General features: G+C 40.2%; 1 long non-coding RNA gene across 1 annotated transcript; it reads left to right on the top strand.

Annotated features, from left to right (window-relative positions):
• The first annotated feature begins 8,270 nt into the window (after positions 1–8,270).
• On the top strand, positions 8,271–9,945 carry LOC118491735. Its single transcript, XR_004892179.1, has 3 exons — positions 8,271–8,530; positions 8,655–8,830; positions 9,856–9,945. It is a non-coding gene; the product is annotated as an uncharacterized LOC118491735 (long non-coding RNA).
• The last annotated feature ends 470 nt before the right edge of the window (positions 9,946–10,415 follow it).

Genomic DNA, 10,415 nt, shown 5'->3' on the forward strand with positions numbered 1-10,415 from the left:
GCTGTCTCGACCCTCGCAGAGACTCAGCCCTGATGTTTTCCGACTTCAATGCTTCGACTTGAGCATTTCGGATCTGGGTAGGGAGGTTAGACTGGATGGTAAGTTGCAATGCTCGCACGCGCTTTGGTATAGTGTCCTTTCGACTGAGGGCGTCTGCCACGACATTGGCCTTGCCCGGATGATACTTGATGGCGCATTCGTAGTCATTCAAGAGTTCGACCCATCAACGTTGTCTCATGTTTAATTCCTTTTGCCTAAAGATATGCTCGAGACTCCTGTGATCGGTGTAGATGGTGCACTTGGTACCGTACAGGTAATGTCTCCATATCTTAAGAGCAAAAACCACTGCTCCCAGTTCCAAATCATGCGTTGTGTAGTTCCTTTCGTGTGTCTTGAGTTGTCGTGAGGCGTAGGCAATAACTTTCTCGCGTTGCATTAACACGCAACCGAGCCCATGAATAGATGCGTCGCAGTAAACTACGAAGTCGTCAGTGCCTTCAGGCAACGAGAGAATAGGAGCGCTACAGAGGTTATCCTTAAGCCTCTGAAAAGCAGATTCCTGTGCTTCCTTCCACTTGTAGGCGATGCCTTTCTGAGTGAGTATAGTGAGGGGTTGTGCAATCTTTGAGAATCCTTGAATGAATCTGCGGTAGTAACCTGCCAATCTCAAGAATTGGCGAACTTCAGTTGGAGTCTTGGGTGTAGGCCAGTTCTTTATCGATTCGATCTTAGCAGGGTCAACATGAATTCCGCTCTTATTAACTACATGGCCGAGGAAATGGACCTCTCTAAGCAAGAAGTCACATTTAGAGAATTTGGCGTACAGCTGCTCGTTGCGAAGGAGTTCCAGAATGAGGCGTAGGTGTTGTTTATGCTCCTCTTGACTTTTTGAATAAATCAGGATGTCGTCGATAAACACAATCACGAATTTATCGAGGTAAGGCTTACATACGCGGTTCATAAGATCCATGAACACTGCCGGTGCGTTGGTCATTCCGAAAGGCATAACGAGGAACTCGTAATGACCATAACGAGTCCTGGATGCAGTCTTAGAGATGTCTTCATCACGTACTCTCAACTGATGATAACCTGACCGTAGGTCGATCTTAGAATAGTAGCTCGATCCTTGCAGCTGATCGAATAGGTCGTCGATGCGCGGGAGAGGGTAACGATTCTTGATGGTGACCTTGTTCAACTCACGATAGTCGATGCACATTCGAAATGTGCCATCCTTCTTCTTGACAAAGAGTACTGGTGCTCCCCAGGGTGATGAACTAGGACGGATAAATCCTTTATCCAATAGTTCCTGTAGTTGCGTAGAGAGTTCCTTTAGTTCTGCAGGGGTTAGACGGTACGGTGCACGAGCTATGGGTGCTGCTCCGGGAGCTAGCTCGATTTGGAATTCGACCTGACGGTGGGGAGGGAGTCCAGGTAGTTCCTCAGGGAATACCTCGGGATAATCACGTACTACAGGAAAATCTTCAATCCTCTTTTCCTTTTCGTGAGTGTCGGTGACAAGTGCTAGGATAGCGGTGTGCCCTTTTTGTAAACACTTCTGGGCTTTCAGTAGCGAGATAATGCCTGTGACTTCTCCACCTTTGTTACCTTTGACGATGAGGGGTTGGCCAGAACGACGAGGTATACGGACTGCTTTCTCTTGACAGAGGATCTCAGCGCGATGTTTGGATAACCAATCCATACCAATAACGACGTCGAAGCTTCCAAGTTCGACAGGGAAAAGATCGATACTAAACGTGTGGCCAGACAATTCTAGTGTGCAGTCGTGGATCACGTGCGTGGCCTCGATGTTCTTACCATTAGCTATCTCGACGATGTGCTTAGAACTTAATAATGCAGGCGAGTGCTTAAGTTTCTTACTAATGCGAAGGGATACATAACTGGCATCGGCACCGGAATCAAATAACACAGAAACATAACGATCATCAAGTAGGAACTTACCCGCCACGACGTTGGGATCGTTCCTTGCTTCTCCAGCTCCAATCACGAAAGCTCTTCCCCTTGCATCATTCCCAGCATTGTTGTTTTGCTCATTGTTCTAAGCTCCCTGGTTGTTGCGGTTCTGATTCAGCTCAGGGCAATCCTTTCGCATGTGTCCTGTTGCCCCGCATTTAAAACATGCTCGGTTGTTTCCCTGCTGCTGTTGCTGTTGGGGTTGTTGCTGATTCTGCCTTGCCGGGAACTGACTTCTGCATTCCTTGGCTTCGTGCCCCATCTTGTGGCATCTCTGACACTGACCCTTGTTGCATGCCCCATTGTGGTGCCTGTTACACTTGTTGCTCTTGGGGTAGCTTCCCCGGTAGCCACCCTGTTGCTGAGTGCCTTTGTTGTTGTCAGTTTTCCTTTGCTGGGCTGGGGCTTGAATAGAGTTAGCATCTTTGCCCTGATTTCCATCCCACTTTCGTTTGCCATCACTAGAACTTCCTTCCGCAGCACTGATTCTTTTGGGCAACCTGCCCTCCTCCACAGCCTGGTTGGTGAGTTTGTGGGCAAGACGAACCACAGGCTGTATGGCAGTGAGGTTAGCTGAGGTCACATGGCTCCTGATTTCTGGGACTAAACCCTTGATGTACAATTCGATCCTTCAGTATATGGGGCGGGACATGTTTGGACAAAGAGCAGCATAGTCGTTGGACAGCTTGGTGTAGGTCTCAATCTCTGACCCAACCATCTTGAGTTCATAGTACTCGTCCTCGAGTTTGTGGATGTCATCCCTGTGACAGTACTCTTCCTTGATCATATCCTTGAAATCTTCCCATGCAGTAGCGTTTGCAGTCTCCAAACCAAGCATTTGAATTTGCGCCTTCCACCATGAAAGTGCGCTTCCCTCAAGAGTACCAGTAGCAAATTTCACCCAATTAGCAGGGGGACACTCGCAGACAGCGAAAACAGCTTCGACCTTCTCGATCCAGTGTAGAAGACCTATGGCACCCTCAGTGCCACTGAATGGAAGAGGCTTGCAATCCATGAAGGTCTTGAAGGTACAGACACGTGGTTGCACAGGCGCAGGCTGACCTGTTGCGAGGAGTGAAGCGAAATAGGTTTAGAGGCGAAAAGACGATGTGGCGGTAGGATCTAAACATCCTAAAACAACGAGCTTACCTATAGGGTGAGCTGCGAAAGCTGCAGCCACTGTGTTGAGCAGGTTAGTGAACTGAGCCTGAGTCATGTTGACGTTTCCTCGTCCGCGTCCACTCATTGTCTTCATAACCAGAAAACATAGTATGAGTGTGGTGTCGTAACATAGCGAGAATAAGATAGAAGAGGGGAGGCGTAGCTATCTAATCAGGCAAACTAGTACGTATAGCAAAGCAGAAAGCACAAGACAAATAAGCAAGTAAATATGGGTTCGAGCTATGAGGTCAGATAAGTCGAGCCTTGCACTTGGAGTGTAGTGTCGTCACGAGTCACGGGTTATAGTCTGGTTTTTCTCAAAAAGATTTTCCCCTTTTTAAAACCAAGTTCACTATAACCAATGGCTCTGATACCAATCTGTCACACCCCCAAATTCCACCTGCGGATAACACCCGCTTCGAGGGCGTGACTGACCAGGATCCAGCCACCAATTATACTGACCAATTAAATTGATAACAAAAAGTAATACTTACTAACCATAAGATTAGCAAATATCAAGTTCAGAGTTTAAGGTTTCAAGTTCAAACAGTAATGAGTAGCGGAAGCATAAATAAACAGTTTTAAACAATGTTCATAAGGTAAGTCATGATAAATGCCCAACACACGGGCAGACGACCACTACACATCCCAAGCAGCTGCTCCAGTCACTGGCCACCTGCAAAGCATGCAGTAAGGGGTCAACAATAATGCTGAGTGAGTTCACTAGTTGTCCAGTTTTAATTCCAAAAACTTGTTTCACCAGTTAATTTATCCGCTTATACATGCCATGAGGAGCTACCCCAAAAGTTAGCGACTAAACTGTTTTTCCAATACCGAACACTAGGTAACCGTTTGCGTATCCGCAGGATGCCCCGATGTCAATGTTCTATCATCATTGACGGATGCCTGAGTACATTAGTTCACGACCGATCCCATACCATGGCACGGTGTGAGGCTGGTAAGACCTAAATAGCGCTATCAACTAATAACCCGTTCGCCTGGCCCCGGCGACTAATCGGTATTATGTAGTAGGGACTTGAGTGATAGAGTTGCGTTTAGTGCCGTTTGGTTGCATTCCGTATAAACAGTAATTAACTAAAAGGTTTCCCAATGACAAGGGAAGGAAAAGTAAGTTTGTTCCCAATAACTAGGGAAGGAATGTAAATGGTATCCCCCTTTAAAAGGGGATAGGGTTGTTTTAGTCTCGTGTCCCAAACCACCGGGACGCATGCTTTTAAGTTGTGAACTCACCTTGGGTTGCTCGGTATGTTACGTTACTTGGTCAAATACGTTGGGCACCACGTCCTAGCATGGTTACCAAATATGGGTCAAGTTGGGTACAAATAAATACGTAGCAAACACGTATAAACACATAGCATGCATTCATACAAATACTTGGGTTATTGGGCCTGCCCTACATTTACACAACAAACAGTAACAGATACACATGCAGCCCAGTTAACAGATAGCCCAACAAGTCATGGCCCAATAACAACGAAGTAGCCCAGTCGAGACAAGGGTGGTTGCGACTCGCAACCGAGGTTACGACTCGCAACCGAGGTCTCGGTTCATCACGTTTTGGTTACGAGTCGCAACCAGAGGTTACGACTCGCAACTAGCGGTTCCGACAAAGCAGCAGTGGTTACGACTCGCAACCGGATTCGATACGCGTTGATTACGACTCGCAACCGGGAGGTCTCGACAAATCCTGCTGTGGTCTCGAGTCGCAACCAAAGGTTCCGACTCGCAACCGTGATTACGTGCACAGAAATCCTTCTAGAACCTGCAATGTACTGACCAATAGAATTGCATTTTCATGTAACAGTGTACTATGCCCACTAAACATGTTTTCTTGTCTAAAATGTGCACAAAACAGATCAAACAAAGCATATTCGAAATATTCAACCCATCTTCAAGCTGTTCATCACATATTCAAACAATATTCAAACCACATTCATCATTTATTATCCAAAACCATGCACAAAACCATCTAACCAACCCTTATCAACAACCGAATAACAAACTTTTAACCAACGAATCATAACAAGTCGGATAACACACAATTCACGAACATTCAACCTTAACTCATGCATAAATCCTTTAATTAACCCTTATCATTTCCCGGATAACCAAACCATTCAACATCCCAACCATTTTTCACATTCAAGACACATATCATCAAAGTAACATCATGCATATTATCCATAATATCACTTCTTTCCTAGCTAACAAGTAATCACCTAAAAGGTCACTAACCGGTTGATGACAAAGAGTGTGAATGCGAGTAGGTTTGTGGTCCGGTACTTTCCGAGTGAAAAACACAAGTTGATCCGAGAGCTTGGTGTTTCCGGTTTGTATCCGAGTATGAAGAGGATGAAGGTGAATGTTGATGTTTGTAGGGTTTAGTGAGGGAGTGAGAGAGTGAGAGTGTTGTGAGAGGAATATTGTAAAAATGGTTAAGGGAGGGGTGGGTTGGTTTATATAGGATTTCGAGTGGGTTAGGATGTGGTTGCGATGTGGGTTTCTCGGTCACAAGGCCCAACCGGCCCAACAGATACTGTTCACTCGAGACTAGGCGGTCTCGAGTCGGGTCTCGAGTGTATTCAAGGTTCCGGCTCATCTCACTTATCTACATACATGCCTACATATATATATATATACGTACACATAACACGATATAACAGATAATTCATCGTTTTCATTTAATAAAATATGTACACGAAACGTTACATCAAGAAAGTTTCCCGGGAAAAATCCGAAGTGTCACAGAGCCGATGATGAATGTGCCTAGACTACCATAGGGTCTTTTAATTAAATCAATGAATGATTTAAATAGACTACCAAGAGTCTGTTAAGCTATATCACCATATGTCATTCTTAACCAGATTCCGAATCAATCTTTTGACTAGACCACTAAAAGGGGTCTCTTTGAATTATGGAATGGTACTATATAATCCAAGGGTCTTAACGATTACGTAGAAGCCCATTAAGGATTTAAGGTAGTACCTTATGAATATCCTACTACGAATCCCTCATATGAAGATATGAAAGGTTCTACGAGGATTTGGATAACGAATATCCAGAGTATAAAACACAAAATATGCGTAAAAGAAAACGCAAAATGCATAAACACATAGTCACATAACCACAAAATTGTTTATCTTGATTTTAAACTTGTCATGATTTTGTTAATTTGTTCTGCTAACAGAGCACATGTATTTAAAGCACACCAGGTATCCAATTAGTGGATTTTGATTGGTGCTTTAAACATTATCAAGAATCTAACTATGAAGATAGAAAGAATTTAAATAGGAACTTTGATTTCGATTGTAAGGAACCGAGATGTTCAAATTAAGGTACACAAGGAATCCATTAAGGATCCTGATTTGAATGACAATAATCCACAAGGATCTAATCGTGAAGATAAAGGATCCATATGGATTTTGGGAATTGAAGATGTTTTGAAATCTTGCACTGGGTGTGCTTAAGTCAAAACATGAAGTAAAAATGCTTATGAAGTTGAGATGCTAGATATGCCAAGGCAACATATGAAGCGGAATTTGAAGGTTAAGCCAATGTATGGGGAAAAATATTTTTGAAAACTATGCATGGGATTCTAAAAAAATGTGTGTTCAATGTTTTTGGAAACCTTATATATAATACTTTTGAAATCATAAAGTAGGTGTATTAGGTAGGTATATTTATAAAAATGTTTAAAAACCATGCAAGATGAATTTTTGAAATTATGTATAAGGTTTTTTTTTGAAACAGGAATGGTGCTTTTGAAATCATGCATTTGATATAAGTAGTTATATGGTATTAATATTATTTTAGATGAAATATTCTGAAATCATGAAGGTTGTTTTTGAAAATTTATGTTATGCATGTTGAAAAATCAGAACGTAATGGGTATGAGATTTGAAAATACCCTTAGTTATCTAACCAGGGATTTAAAGGCACAGATGTGAAAAAGCATGATTTCTCATAAGGTCACTTCATTTTATGTACTTTGTTTCTTAGAATGAAACGAGTACTTAGAACTTTCGAGGAAATTATGAGCGGTCACTTGAAAGGGAGAATCATAAAAGTAGTTTGTAAAGAACAAGGTTCCTTGATGTAGCTATTATAGAGAAATGCCATACACACATGTAACTACACTTATACATCAGAATTGTGAACAACAATTTATTTATAAACAAAACAGATTGTTTCACATTACAAGAAAACAAAAGAAACAGAAGCATAATGTGACAACCGGTAATTTACGCCTTTAATTACGCGATTAACAAACTGTTAAGACGATAATAAATAGTGTTTTAAGGCATGAATTAACTTAATTAGGCTTTTGGAAAGCCTAGGAACGTCTACTTGATTCACGTTACGGAACAACTTAAACTAAATAAATATTTAAAGCGTGAAAACAATAAAATTCTTGTTTCCTTATTTTTCATATACTAGAATTATTATTATCTATGTGTGCGACATCAGACAACTCGCATACGCGGTATACACTCGCACACATCAAATACCCAACTAGTTTACGCAATTATTTGCAAGGTCACAAAATTAATTATCATGTATAGCTCCTACATAGAAAAACCCAAACGTACACTATACATCTTAAATATGCGAGTATATAAATAAACCTGTAATCTATACATATACACTTACGGAGATGTTGGTGAATTAGTTATATAAATGAGAGTAAAAAAATGTATATATCAAAATCACCAACTCTTATGACAAGTGAACATCACTTCCTTGCTTTATGGTTTCCTTTTTGCGTACACACATACACAACATATCTTGATTTACTTATTTATTGATATATTTTTTTTACCTTGCAAAGATCCATACAATATCAAAATCTAGATTTACTCACAAGATTTGTCCCATCTCCTAACAAGAAATGTTGTACTCTAATTATCCATTCACATGCAAACATGTCTCTAATTCCTTTTCCTTTATTTGACCGTACACACCCATCAAACACATTTTTTTTTATACTTTTTAGATCTTGGCTAGATCTTCACTCAATAGTCAATTCTATCTTGGAAATTGATTTTCTAAAATCTGAAACCTACAAGTCCCATGTATGCCATCATTTCCCCCATTCTATTAAATGCATCTTATCAAAACTTCAACTTTCTTCATCCCTCTCTCTATCGGTTTCTATATCTCTCCCCAAATTCTTTATTTGCAATTGAAGTACTCATAGAACTTGGCTGAAAAGATACTTTTTGGAGTTCAAGAAATAGGCTTGGATCATCAAGGAGGGAGCCGCACGTCGAACATCGCTCGTTCACGGTTTGGTGGTGAAATCCGTCACCTGTTTTTGTCACTCTTGAGCAACCATCATGTGCCTGAACAGTATCCTGGGAGCTGAAATAACTTGGAGGTAATCTACATGTCAAATGCTCTTGACCCGTCTACATCTTCATTCTTGTTTGAAAATGAGTATTTCTTTTTGACACATACCATTTTCCAGTATGTATATATGAACTTCTAAATCTGACCGGCAGGTTACATATATATCGAGTATCACCACGGTTTCCGTCCGACACCGTTCTCGCAGCCTTGTCGTCTAGTTTAAGCTCACTCTAGTTTCACGATCCGCAAGAATCAAGTCGAACACTCACGGAAAGCGAACTCGAGTTATTCACCGTCTCGTCTTTCAATCGCATCCTCCCTTACTTTTGTAAGTGTTTGTTATGATTATCCTTTGAGCTTCCCGTGTGGTTATACGTCAAATCATCCGAGTTCCACTTAAAAATCTATGAATCTTTAGACTTATGTGTTTGGCTAAACATGATCCTTCCACCAAAAATATAAGTCAGCTCATGAGAGTTGTACCTAGAGGTTCACAGAAATGGGTACATGAGGATTGATAAGTATTTTGGGCTTTAGAGTATACATATAGTTTGCACATATATGGTATTGTTAGAGTTGTTAAAAAAAAAAAGAAAAGAAAAAAAAAACCCTTTAGTTTTATATATAGCATAAAACTAATAATTTTGAGTTATAAAACCTTAAAAGATGGTAAATGAAAAGTTCATAAAAGAAAAGCGCATCTTATATACATATAAGAATTAATTGCATGAATGCATGAATACAACGCAATATATATAAAGTTGAAAGAATTGTTGGAATAAATTGTAATTAATATGTATTTATGATGCCATAAAGTCTTACAAATGTGGATGATAAATTGGTATGAAGCTACGATTCTTGTAAAAGAAAAAGGCATAGAAACTTAAATGACATAATTTTAAGTAAAAAAGACACTATTTCTACCATTTTTATAAACAAGTGTAGACTTTGAACAAAACAAATATAAACTTGTCATTTTTTTTGTACATAAATATCTGTCGTATGAGAGTTATTCTGTAAATACAAAGATACAATTTTTATGTATTTAAGTGTTTGTCGTTGAACTGGGTTAAAAGTATATTTACTTTTATACCCGGATATCATTTAGTCAAAAACTACTACGAGTGTAATAATGGCGATACATTATTATTATAAATACACAACTTGGTGTGTGTGTGTGTGTGTATATATTGTCAATTTGGAACGAATCACCAACGTGTCGGCATGTCATGCTAAAAACACGAAAATACTTATTTCAAAACTAGCTAGTTGGATGATTTGATTATGACCAACACATATGCTAGGGCTATATTCATGGACCTTAGTGTCTTATATGAGTTAGGACACGTGTAGGTCGGAAATTATTTTGGACATTTGATTTTGCTAGCATACACATAGCAAGCTTATGATTCAAGTCAGTTTATCTTGCACAAGGATATCGAGGTGAGTTCATAACCCCTACTTTTTACTGTTTTACATTTTTATAAATGTTTTCGGGGGTGGAAAGACATGCAAGTTTTGCAAAAATAAACAAATTTTGATGAAAGGAAACACATATTTATAAACTATGTTGCAAATGAATTTCAACGAACTCGAAAGGTTTACGAAAGGTTTATACTAAACATACCGGTTTTACAAAACGTGCATGATTTTCATGACTAGTGACGAGAATGTCCTAGTTACAACGAGACTGGGTTGGCCTGCGTACAAAAAACGAGACAACTCAGTGAGATCATGTCCCCCTTTTCTTTAAACGTTTCGGTTTACAACTTTCGGGGGGAAATACATGTCAAACTTAGGTATGATTAAGTTATGGAATGAACTCTTAGATCATGTGAGCATAGGCTGTAACTGAGGTGCCATTAATCCTTTTGAGGACCAAGGAACAAAGGTTAGATCTAATGGGTACGGGC

The sequence above is a fragment of the Helianthus annuus genome, chromosome 4 (assembly GCF_002127325.2).
Source record: "Helianthus annuus cultivar XRQ/B chromosome 4, HanXRQr2.0-SUNRISE, whole genome shotgun sequence".
In the NCBI taxonomy this organism is placed as follows: Eukaryota; Viridiplantae; Streptophyta; class Magnoliopsida; order Asterales; family Asteraceae; genus Helianthus; species Helianthus annuus.